Source organism: Vigna unguiculata, chromosome 7 (genome assembly GCF_037176805.1).
Source record: "Vigna unguiculata cultivar grain cowpea cultivar isolate G323 ecotype 2 chromosome 7, ASM3717680v1, whole genome shotgun sequence".
Taxonomy (NCBI): Eukaryota; Viridiplantae; Streptophyta; class Magnoliopsida; order Fabales; family Fabaceae; genus Vigna; species Vigna unguiculata.
In genome coordinates, this window is record NC_140798.1 from 6,201,636 (window position 1) to 6,215,410 (window position 13,775).

The window sequence follows — 13,775 nt, forward strand, 5'->3', positions numbered from 1 at the left end:
ATTATTCTCTTTACACATAGTATACAGTTATTATTTTATGTGATCGTGGATTAATTTTATTTTTCTGTTAGTAAGATAATTCTTATAAATAAAAACGGTGATGTTATCGACGATGCCGACGCTGCGTTTTTCTCAACAGCTATGAATAGGAAGAGACGCTACTTTTGTTCCTTATGCTCGCCATCCCTTACTTCACTGCTAAACCTTCACCTCTTCATCTTCACCTTTGCAACCTCCTTCTTTTGTTTGTTTGATGCTATGTAATATTCAAGTTATCGCCGATTAAGAAACATCATAATTATTTCTTACAAAATATTATATTAATATTTATTTAACCAGGGCAAAGTAATTGTTTCTCCTTTTATTTATGAGAAGCCTTCTCTCATGACAAGATTTGCTTCCATGCCCAACTAAACAATTAATTAGCATCATTCATTTTCATCTTAAATCCAATCAAAATAATAATAAAGTCATACTCAGTTTATAAATCACCAATTTTAGTTAATATTAATAACGGTTTTTCTTAACTAATATTAATCAGAATTATTTTCAACTAGTGCCGGAACAACAATTATTTGCTACACACGCTTGAAAACATTTTGGCCACCTAGACTCATGTATTTGACCTAAATATATCCTGACATTGAAACATCATATTGGTTAAAGCGATATCATATCAGTCAAGATTATTATCTATAATAAAATATAATTAAGTTAATATAATGAGTAAAATATATTTCTTCTTTTTTTCAGTTTGCAGATTTCATTTACCTGATCACGTTCTACGGTAATTATGTTAACAATTTTAAACTAAAGTGTGTTATCTGAATAAAATTTATGTACAACAGGGGTACAGGGAAAAACTTTCGCAACAGTCAGAAACATGAACACACGTTTTGGTTTTCGTCATGTTCAAATTAAAAACTATATAATAATAAAAATAATAATTTAATTAAAAATATCATTCGATTTCCCAAGTCACTACAAACATCAACCTTTCTTAAATGAGTAATGAGCATAGGGGTTTATCACTCAGATTATTTGGGAATTGGAAAAGGACATAACATGAAACATTTTAGCAATAATTAGGTAAAGAAGAAATTCTACAAGTAGCATTTATTCCCATTTTACAAAGTCCGGGTAAGTACTTATGAAGAAAAATAAACATGAAATCCTCCCAATAGCATAAAACAGAGACAGAATACATAAAGTCTACCATAAAGTGTCAGGCAGCTTCTTCAGGATTCCTGTCAATGATTCCTTAAAATTTGCTAAATGTATCGCCAATGATACATTTATCCTGTGTGTTGACTCATCAACATACTGAAAGTAAGCAACCCTCCAACCTCTCTGCAACAACAAGCTTCCAGTCACAGCCCAAAATCCAATAAAATAGCCAAGTGCAATGACAGAGTAAAACCACAATTTCTCAACTTTATCCTCTTTGTCATCTTTTTCTTCATCTTCATTACCACCTTTCAAATGATCATCAAAACACATATTCTGCAGTGGAGGTCCACAGAGAAGTGGGTTGCCAGCATAAATAAAAGGATCATCAAAGGTTGATAATTGAGTTCCTTTGGGAATCGGTCCTGAAAGGTTGTTGTAGGAAAAATTTAAGTGGCTTAACCAATTTAAACTAGTTATGCTTTCTGAAATTGCACCAGAAAGTTGGTCATGAGAGAGGTCAAGAGATTCTAGTGATTTCATGTCTCCTATCCTTTTGGGGATATGTCCTGACAAACGATTGTATGACAGATTTAGGCCAAGCAATGCACCAAGTGATGTTATTTCTTCTGGAATAATTCCAATCAAATTGTTATTTGACAAGTCCAAGTTTACCACAAATTTTAGATTTCTGGTATACTCAAGTTCTCTTCCTTTCATTACCACTCTAACATCTTGTTCATACCATTCAACAGATCTAGTAGGTTGGTTCACAGAAATACTCTTTTTTGAGACCATACCTGTGAGATTTCCTATGCAATGAGGGATTGGACCCATCAAGTTGTTGTTTGAAAGGTCCAAAATTTGCAGTGCAGAGAGTTGGCACAATTGTAAAGGAATTGTTCCATTCAACCTGTTTTGCCGTAGCCTTAGAATCTGCATCGAGGAAAAGGTATTCCCCATCCATGAAGGGATAATCCCAGACAAATGGTTCTCTCCAACATCCAAAATTAAAAGTTGATTTAAATTTCTCAGAGATGATGGAAACCCCCCATGAAGGCTGTTATTGTTCAAATGTAACCATGCCAACGTGGGTAGATTACCCAGAGAGTTCGGAATGACACCTGATAATGTGTTGGATGCCAAATTTATGACACCGGGTCTTTGAGTAACACTCCAACAATTAGGAATTTCACCAACTAACATGTTTCCTGAAAGGTCAAGACTGTACAAGGAGTCCATTTTGCACAATGAATTTGGAATGAGACCACTTATAAGGTTGTTTCCAAGAAGCAAGTAACCGACATTGGGCAATCTATCAGAAATATCTTGGGGAAGTGACCCACTGATACGATTATCGGTGAGATTTAAGTAGACGAGTTGGCTGGGCCATCTTATGTCAGACACCAAATTCTCCAAATGATTTAGGGATATGTCTAAATTCTGAAGGTTTAGAAGCTGACTAAGACCGTAAGGAATGTTTCCTTGTAACTTATTTTCAGAGAGATAGAGGGTGGACAAATTTTGAAGTTGACCAATATTGTGAGGAATGGTGCCATTTAAAGAGTTTCGTGAAAGATCTAGATCTGATAGGCTTACAAGTTGCATAAAACTCATTGGAATGACCCCATCAAAATGATTGGAAGAAAGAATTAAAATGTTTAAACTGACATGTTCCCCCATACAGTGAGGAAGAGAACCGGTGAAGTTATTGTTGGAAAGCACCAATATCTTCAGATTGACAAGTTTTGTTATTATAGCACAAGGAAGGGATCCCACCAACTTACTGTCAATCATAATCAACGAACTTAGATTTTCAAGCTGTCCCAACCATGGTGGCAAATGACCATTACATTCGTTGTAACTTAAATCCAAATACAGTAAATCGTGCCTAATGCATTCATTTTATATGGTTTCCAAGAGCATCACTTTGAAGTTTGTTTCTTGACATATCTAATTGTTGAAGAAGGCAGCAGTTTCCCAGAAGATGTGCTACAGATCCCTCAATATGATTTACATCATTACCTGAAAGATTGAGGTATTGAAGACCCTTTAGCTCACCTAACCACCATGGAACAGAATCAAACTTGTTTTGTGAAAGGTCGAGATAAACCAGGGTAGTCAGATTCTGTAAAGCAGATGGAAGTGAGCCATAAAGCGCATTACTGTCAAGAAACAGACTTCCGAGGTTAGCACAGGCTCCCAACCAGAAGGGAGTGGAATTCAGGTTGTTGTGAGAAAGGTCAATGACTGCAATGGAAGTCATACTTTGAAAAGCATCGAGAAACGGAGTCTGAAGTCCATTTTCTGCAAGATTGAGGTATTCCAGTCTGGAAAGGTTTGTGGTGCTAACAAGTTGATGGGTGTGCCACTTATCAAGTCCACAATTGATGAATTCTATTTCTATCAAAGAAGAAAGCATGTTGAGTGACTGCAACAAATTCTGTGCCTTACCAAGATACACATCACTCATGTAAAGGTGTTGGAGGGATGAAAGTTGAGAAATCCAGTAGAAGTCATCCGCATACAAATGAGAATTGAAGCTCAAATCAAGAATGAGCAATTTTGTGAGGTTCCCAAGATTGTACGGGATCCTACCACTAAAATGACTATCAGAGAGATAAAGGACTTGCAGATGCTGCAGGGTTTGAATGGATTCTGGTATTGAAGTATTATGAAAGTTGTTTCCACTCAAATCTAAATAAGTTAGATATTTAAGGTGCAATATAGAAGGGTGAAGATGTTGAGCTTCAAGGACATGGTCGTAAAACTTACAGTTAGGTTGAAAATCTCCTTGTTGCCTTAAGGGATAACAAGGATTTCTGAGATCAAGCTTGACAACATGGCCTGTAAGATTGTTGCAAGCTACACCTTTCCATTGGCAACAACTACTTCCTTCCCAAGATGAAAGCCTTGATGGATCTTTAAAGCTTCCTTTGATCCTTAGAAGAGATTGCCTTTCTTCTTCGTTGCAACCAAGTTGTGCATGGCCACATGAACATAACACTGCAAATGCTGCAGTCAAAAGGAAAACAATATCAAAAGCCAACCCAAACATATCTGCAGAAGAGTGTCGAATACAGAGAACAGAGTTGGCGAGGAGTAGATAATATTTTGGCACTTGGTTTATCAAATTAAACTCTGAATACAGCAACAGAAATGTTGATGACTTGAGGTCAACTGGTAAGGTCAAGTGCGAAAGTTAGAATTTTGTGGTTAATTAATAGACACGTCGATAATTTAGATAAATTCATCGTAATATATTTACATTTAGTTTAATACTATAAGTGATGATAAGTTAAATTAATAAAATATGGAATGATTTTAAATTAACAAAAGCCAATAAGAAGACTGAAACGTGGGAACGCTTGACTCTGGCTGCTGTGTCGGTGAAGTAAGCGTAAGGTGTAGGTTTGGAGAAAAAGGAGGTAGTATAAAAGAGGTGTTATGGTTCATTGAAGCATACATGAAATCTGTAGGTTATGGAAACGAAGATGGCGTACTCTGGCACGCTACTTTTGTTCCTTATATTACTCATCATCTTCACCTCTTCTGTACTTGCTGAGTTCACTCGTAAAGCTAGTTTCGACTCTTTGGAACTTGACCCGCTAGACAAGGGAGTTCCTATCCCCCGTATCCCGAAGATTGGCATCCCTCACCGTTATTTTAGGCCGCCACCATAACTAAATAAATAGTTTTGTTTCTTATACTCCCCATCTTCACCCTTCAACACTCCCTCCCTTCACTGCTTAATTCATTTACGCTTTGTTTGTCTCATCATATCTAAGATTTCAATTTCAACAACTTATCTGTAGACGCAGTGATTAATGGGTTTCTCCACCCATTGAATTAATAATTCTTATGGTGCCAGGCTTTGGTGCAACGTTTCCCATGAATTCTCTACTTTTAGTTTTTCATGCTTGTTAGAGGTGATATATAAAATTATAGGGATGTTGTTCAGATTATAGTTTATATTAACTTATACAATTTTCAAGAAAAATCATGTGCAGATTAGTGTATTATATATATATTACAGGAGTACCAAATGTGAGAACGAATATATATTATGCAGCGGTATATATGGTTAATATTGTATACAAGTACTTGGTTTTTATACACGAGATGAAAAAGAAAAGTATATGAATACGATAATTAAAACATTATATATGGCAATCACACTTTAATAATAATAATAATAATAATTATTATTATTATATATAATGAAATAAATATTGTTTATAAAGGTTAGAGGGTTTATTGAAAAATACATAGGTTAGGAGTTGTGAAACAAATAAACAGGTTTGGAGAATTTTACTGATCGTTAAATATGTGGTGGTATTCTAAAGGTATAATTACTGATTTGGTATCATAATTTTTTGGTTAAGTTCAATTTGGTCCTCATATTTTTGGTTTGTTCAATTTAATATTCAAATTATCTAAAATGATTCAATTTGGTCATCTCCGTTAGGTTGGAGTTAACACCGTGTCCGTACAGGACACGTGTCAATTTTAAATTGGCACGATGGTAAATTAACATGTGTCCTGTACGAACACGGTGTTAACTACAACTTAACAGGATGACCAAATTAAATCCTTTTATATAATTGGGGTACTAAATTGAACAAACCAAAAGTATGGGGACCAAATTGAACTTAACCAAAAAATTGGGATACCAAATCAGTAATTATACCTATTATAAAAGTAAAAAGTTGGTTGTATCATAGGAAGTGATGTTCCTTGTTTCAAGAAGGTGAGTAAATGGTTGTGCATCAAGTATGAAACAAGTTGAAAAGTGAAGACAAAATGTTACCAGTACGAGTGTTTATCTAGTAAAGGCCCGCGAAGAACATATGCAAGGGATCTCAGTGGTGAAGCAGTTTTAGTTATGTTATGAAGCAGATGTTAGAACAATCACTGACAAGCGGTGAGATTCATTATGGCATTGATATCTGAAACGTAACCAGTGTCAATAGTTTTACATTGGATGGTTTTGCTAAGAGTGTGGAGTCAAGACAACAGGTGGAGGAGTCCTTAGAAAAGCAATGGTTTAATCGCATTGTGTCATCGTGAATAATCCAGTTTAACAAAGTTTGGAAAGAGAAGTAATTATATGTTAAGATCTAGGATCGTAAGTGGTTAAGACAAGTGGAAAATGTGTTAAGGGAAAGGAAGTTCTAAGAGTGACTTTAAGTAAGGTTTTACAAGCAAGTTGTTATCAAGGTTTCGCGTCAAGTTTCTCAGGTGTGAAGAGAGTCGTCAAGACGTTGAAAAAGAACATGATCGGCACTTCAATGATTGATTATTCTTTGTGATCTACTGTGGCTAAACACATCAGGTGTGAAAATGTTTGTTGATTAGAGTGATGCAGCGGAATAATGGTGGGATATACTTATCAATATTGGGAATACAGGAGACGGGAAAATATCTTACTCATGACCTGGTGGTTGATGTGGTAGTGAGTTCTCTAAAACAACAACGGTGTCAATGTTATGAAGATTTGTTAAAGATGTTTAGTGACATCAACAGCTAAAAGTATGGAGTTGCATAAAGGGAGGTGGATAGGAAATGAGAGAGATGAATCGATCTATTATTTTGAGTTGTGCTATCACCTTATAAGTGGAAAAGTACTAGTATATGTTTTAAGCAGAAAGAGAATTGCAGTGGTTAGTTCGATAATGAAGAGTAAGAATTGGTGGAGGGATGGTTGTAGATTAGTGGTTTAATAAATGCTGAGGAAGTTTCAGAATTTGGTGTCGTTGTTGCCACAAGTGAAGGGTCTAGTCTAGAAGTGGGATAACATTATTATAGACTCTGCTGCTCTGGTCAAAGTCAGTATGAGAACCATGATGTCATGAGGATGGTGGTGGATAAGCTGGTCGAGAATGTTATGAAGTTGTGCGTGATCAAGTCAGATGAGTGGTACCTCAAGGAAGAAACTAGATAACAAGAAGTGATAACAATCACGTTTTAGGTTGAAATCGGTTGCAAATCTTTAAATTTTGGTAAAAACCTACCATAAGTAGTGGAGAGCATATGGAAAGTGAGTCGGCATATCAGACATAAGTGGGTTCGTTAGGTGTAAAGGATCATTCAAGTTTTAAGGTGGAAGGTGGAGAGTTGCTTTGAGAGTAGTGACTAATCCAATCTACATTGTTAAACATATATCGCTTAGCATAGAGACAGAGTTTTCAGTAAGTTTAGGTGTTGCAATCGTTAAGTCAGTCATGTTTAGGTGGTTGTTGTAGAGAACATGAGGAGAACATGGTTTTCTTTCTATCTGATGAGTGAATTTTCGGGGACGGAAATTTTTCTTGTTGGGGAGAATGTAAGACCCTAGAAAATGATAGTGGTTTAAAAATAGTGAGACTCGATTATTTTAATATTAAAAGGTTTTAGTATAAATAGAATTATTATAAACGAGCTTCATTATTTTAAAACACATTATCTCTCTAGAAACCACTTTTCTAGAGTTCTCTGACTTCTCTCTAGAGGTTCTGTCTCTCTGGTCGTCTGATCGAAGAACCGAGACCATAGGATTGATCCTCTCGGCGAGCTCTTGAAATTGGACCGATCAGTTTCTCCATTCGTGTAAGTTGAGTTTCTGCTCTTTTTCTGTTTTCTGTTGCATGCAACCCCTCTTCCGCTTGCATGCAACGTTTTAATCATCAGTATGAGTCTTTGCTGATCAGTGATCATAACGGTATGTCCTGATCGTTCTTGTGATGTTTCTATGTGTAGATAGAGCATCCTGTGAAGTTAAAGGTGTTGACGTTTTTAAGGCGTTGACGTTTATAAAGTTGTCTAAATAGGATAACAGGTAAAAGAAACTAACTGTTTTGCTTGAATTTCGTATAGAAATTATTCTGATGACTTTGAATTGCATGATTGAGTGTTGTATGAGTGCTTAAACTGTGTAATTGAGTGTATGATTGGATTGTGCTAGATTCATAGACTGTTGCATGTGAGAACAGATTGGGAATCTGGTATTTTCGCCTAAGCAAGCAGCTCTCGCCTGAGCGAAAACACCAGAAACTCATCCCTGTCTCTGCACGAGATCTCGCCTAGGCGAGCCAGTCTCGCTTGAGTTTGGGTTGTTCTTTGTTTCAAGCCTCGCTCAGGCGAGAATGACTCGCCTAAGCGAGAGAGCCCTTTTCGCCTGGGTGAGACCTTTCAACTTGGGCGAGAACCTCTGCGGCTGAGTGTTATTTCTCTGTTTCTAATGGATGAAGCTATGTTTAAATTTTAAAATGTGAACTTAATTATGATATGCATGAATTGTTATGACTGGTAATATGCATGGTGAAATTGCATGAAGTTGGAATATGAGAAGAAGTGGTTGAATTAGAATTTCAAGGGAAATTCAAGGAAAATTCAAAAGACTATGTTAGTGTGTGTAAGGACGTGAGGACTCCGTATGGGTTGGTATCCTGATGCTCCAATAACCATTAAGGCTCATGTAGAGTGTAATGGATTATATCGTGAGGAGTAGCAGGAGGTCATAGTTTGTGGACCCGATTCAGTCACAGACGCGAAGGGGACTTACCTTGGGAGTGGTTGGGTGATAACCCCTTGTGTCCAAACTCTGCAGAGTTTGGGAACCTTCACATGTGCAAGCCACCCAGAGATCCAACGTCGCTTACATAATCCGGATATCGAGTCTAGAATAATATATCTGCATTGTGTTTGTGGTGGTTTATGTGATTCTGGTGAAAACAAGAGAGATTGCATGATTTCTGTTTATAATTGAATTGCATGATTTGTTTATAATTGAATTGCATGATTTTCCTTATCATATTAGCTTACCTTTGCTTTCTGTGTGTCTGTCTCGTGTTGTATGTTTTCCTTTTTCGATGATCACCTATTCGGTGGGAGCAGATGTGGTTGCAGTGTCAAAGGCACTTCTGGAGGATGAAGAGCCATCGTTTTAGGATGAGGAAGAGGTTTCTAGTTGGAGCTTTTGCAGTGGTCAGTTTAAGTATAGAGTTTATTAGTTGGGTTTAAGTGTATAAGTGATATATTTTTATAGTCATATCTTTTGTAAGACTGTATTAATATATTATGTACACTGGATTATCTGTTTTGCAACTATGATGAAACTTCCTATTTTTATTAGTTTTAAGTTGCTGAAATTGAGATGTAACATATTTGAGATTTTCTTGATATGACCGCTCCAAAATAGATTCAAAAATATCTTAATAACTAATTTAAAATATATTTTATATTTTTGAAAAAGGTTATTTTAAAAAATATTTCTCAGAACGTTCAATTTTAAGAAATATAAAGAAAAAAATAAAAAGGTGTAGATATTTTTATTGTAATTTTAATAAGACATAGTTTGATGATTACAACTTTTATAGATTATAGAGTGTAGAAATTATAAAGGGTGCAGAAAGAAGAGTCTTATATTTAACTAATAATTGCTAAAGTGTTGCGTGTTATATCATTTTCCAATTCCTAAATAATCTGAGTGATACATCCTCCCCTACACTCGTGACTTTGAGAAATAGTATATCTAATTATTATATAAGTTTTAGTTTGAGACACTGTTATTTTCACACCAATTTTTTTTTACCACCATTTAATATTATTTCTTATAATATTACTTTCTCTCTTTTCTAAAAACATAAAAGTTAATTTTTGTTAAAATTATTTTATCCTTCTACAAATTATCAAATGGTGTGAAACCATTTTTTCCTTTAGTTTGAACATGAAGAAAATCAAAACGCGTGTTCATATTACTCAGGCTTGCAAAAGTTTTCCCCGGTACCACTGTTGTACGTAAATTTTATAAATTGTCATAGGATATTGCTCTTTTTATTAGAAAATTAAATACTGAAAAATAGAATTAAAATATAAGAGGCCATGAACCTACACTCTTCTTCTCCAGCTCGGTGATAAAAAGAAGACCATGTGGGGGAAATACTAGACAATTAATTCATTTATTTATTTCTCATTTTTATTAGGAATTGTTAGACCAATTGGCTACTTAGGTTATGAGCCTAGTAAGATAGTTTGAGAGCGAGTAAGAGGATAGATCATAGGAACGCTATTAAAAATTCTCATATTACATAAGAATTTTCTTATAAATTTATTAAGAGAATTTGTAAGAAAAGATTTTTTTCTACTATTTTTTTTAAGAATTTTAATTGACAGATAATTCCTTTAGGGGTAATTATTTCTTACAAAATTATAAAATTTACAAGTATTTCTTATAAAATTTGTTGTAAAAAATGTTCTATATAAAATATTTTGCACAAAAATTGGCAGTAATTTTCTGCAAATTTTTTTTCAAAAAAAAATTTATAAATATTTTCTACAAAAAATTTTAAAACAAAATTAGTAAGAAATATGAATTTTTTTAGTAGTAGGAGAATTAGAATAAAATGTTGTTATTTCAAAAAATTTAGAGGTAAAAAATGGAGAATCTTAAAATAAAATTTATGAATGTTACTAAATAATTTCAAGGATGTGAAAGCTAAAAAGATATTTTAATAAACTAAGTGATAAGATTACATATGGTTAAATTAATAAAAAATGAAATGTAATTTTTTCTTTGTATTTTTACATGGTTTACTTTTTATATTTGTTTGCATAGTCTATATTTTGTAGTTTTCTATCATTTATACTATTTATATTTATTTACATCCTCTAACATTTGTATTTATTAACTATTTACATTTATATGGTTTATTATTGTAACTTTATATCGTTTATTTTTTACATTTTTTTATCGTTTAACTTTTGTATTTTTATAAGATCTACTCAACGATCTCTATATTTTTCTTAATATATTATTTAAAATAATTATATATAATACATTTTGCTAAAAATATGTATAAATAATTTAAATATATTTTTATCATAAAATGAATTGTAAGATTATTATTGAATTTTATAAAATAAAATATTTATATTAAATTTAATTATACATTTATAATTTCAAATTAAGTTAATAAATATACTATAATTTTAAAATTTAATTATAAGTTTATAATTTCAATTTAATTTAATAAATATATTATAATTTTTAATTTTTAAAATTCGGTGCCCGTGCATGGAAAGAAATACTAATAATGTAACAAAATGAGGATAAGAACAAATTCTCGAAACGTGGGAACGCTTGACTCTGGCTGTTGTGTCGGTGAAGTGATTAATTAACGTGTTGAAGGCGGAAGCTGTAACAGTGAAATAAAGATTACTGTGACGAGAAGACATAGGAGGGTTGACTTCAGAGCGACAAGAGAGATCAGAACCTTAATTTATCCGATTTTTTAATAATAGTGTGTTGAAAATTACAGCTACGCTACTTACATGTATAAAAGTAATTTAAGAAATTGAATCAAAGTAAACTAAATTATACTTTTGAAATTTTCTCAGGAGAGGTTAACATTCGCTGTTTTTCTGATTTTTATAATGTTTTTCTTGCGATATGTAAGTAATGTTTAAAAAATAGAAAATAATTTTTTAATAATTAAATTTGGACAATATTTTTATAATCCGAAACAATATTTTTTAAACTCATACTCAGTTTATAAATCACCAATTTTAGTTAATATTAATAACCATTTTTCTTCACTAATATTAATCACAATTATTTTCAACTAGTGCCGGAATAATTATTGTGTCCTTTTACATATCAAATAAATACACACTTCTTTTCCTCTGCCTCTTATCCTCTCCTCCCTTCGCTCAGATTGTACCTGTGTTTTTCTTACCCGCGTCTTCTTCTTTCTCAGTTTGCAGATTTCTTTTACCTCATCACCTTCTTCTTCTTCTTCTTGCTTTCATGGATTTCTACGGTAATTATGTTAACAATTCTAAACTAAAGTGTGTTATCTGAATAAAATTTATGTACAACAGGGGTACAGGGAAAAACTTTCGCAACAGTCAGAAACATGAACACACGTTTTGGTTTTCGTCATGTTCAAATTAAAAACTATATAATAATAAAAATAATAATTTAATTAAAAATATCATTCGATTTCCCAAGTCACTACAAACATCAACCTTTCTTAAATGAGTAATGAGCATAGGGGTTTATCACTCAGATTATTTGGGAATTGTAAAAGGACATAACATGAAACATTTTAGCAATAATTAGGTAAAGAAGAAATTCTACAAGTAGCATTTATTCCCATTTTACAAAGTCCAGGTAAGTACTTATGAAGAAAAATAAACATGAAATCCTCCCAATAGCATAAAACAGAGACAGAATACATAAAGTCTACCATAAAGTGTCAGGCAGCTTCTTCAGGATTCCTGTCAATGATTCCACCAAATTAAATCTGTTTAGATAATTGGAGTGCTAAATTGAACAAACCAAAAGTATGGGGACCAAATTGAACTTAACCAAAAAATTGGGATACCAAATCAGTAATTATACCTATTATAAAAGTAAAGAGTTGGTTGTAGTAATAAGGGGAATAGTGGTGGCTCACATTTTCTTTAAATGAGTGAGTAGTAGTGTTCTGTATACATCGAAAGGGTTTTCTTTACCGAATTTTATTTTTCACGCATGATGTGATGATGTATATTTTGTTGACAGTCTGTAGTTCTCACTTTCGCCTATGTGAAGCAATAAAAAGATGTTCTTTTCACATGTGTGATGCAGTGGAAGAGGATTGGTTCGAGTGTTGTACTTTCTTGTCTGTGCGAGGCAGTGGGGAGAGAAAAAATGTTTAGTTCCGACTTGTTGAGTATAGTGCTCAGCATCAAAATTGTTACTCGTAAGTCCTTAAGGAATAAGGGAGATAGGTTTGGTACTGCAATGGCAGGACGACTCAAATCGTCTTATGCTTAAGTATTTTACTTAGATGTGATGTTCATAATTACTTATAATGTCCTGATTGACACTAATCTAGTGAGCTCGTTGACTTTGGTGCCATCCAATGGGAAAACCCTCGCCCAACTATAGCCAATCCAGAGAATCCACTTTCTAAGTGGCTGGCAACGCTATTAGAAAATCTCAACTTTCCCTTTTGAGCATAATTTGTATAACTTGGCACTCTTTAAGCTAATTTTCGATATTAAACATTGGAAAATGATATATTAACAACCACTTTTTGACAACTTCTTCCACAACCTGACGTGGCATATGCTTTTTTATTTTTTATTTTTTTAATTTTCATGCTGGCTTTTTGGAATAAAGCGAGAGGAGAAAAAGTAAAAAGCGAGACTGGAAATTGGAGGAGAAAAAAACAGAGAGCGGAAGTGCCAATAGTTGAACTAAAAAGCACCTTGTTCGTCGTCTTCAAACATTGATGTTCGTCTTTAACCACCATTCTTCATCTTCAACCCCTATTTTTCCAAAATCCCTATTTTTCTAAAAACCCCCTTTTTTTCCTCTTCGTCGCAACAGTGTGGGTTTACCCATTAGACGAAAGCTTCGATGGTTCGACGTTCGTATCCATTGTGTGGAAAGGAGAGATTTTTGTTGTTGTTTGTAATGTCGTCATCGTTGTAATGGCATAAATTTGTGGGTTTCGTGTCTGTGGTGAAATCTAATCGGGTCGCTTCTTCGAAATGTGTGTGGTAGTAAGTTGTATTTATTTTTTTCGTATTGATAGTGATTATTTTTTGTGTAAAAAGCAAGACCAAAGATGGGTTTT

The 13,775-nt window shown here is 33.6% G+C and overlaps 1 pseudogene; it reads right to left on the reverse strand.

Moving 5' to 3' along the window:
- Window positions 1-1,092: 1,092 nt before the first annotated feature.
- On the reverse strand, window positions 1,093-4,273 carry LOC114190320 (uncharacterized; annotated as a pseudogene).
- Window positions 4,274-13,775: the final 9,502 nt, after the last annotated feature.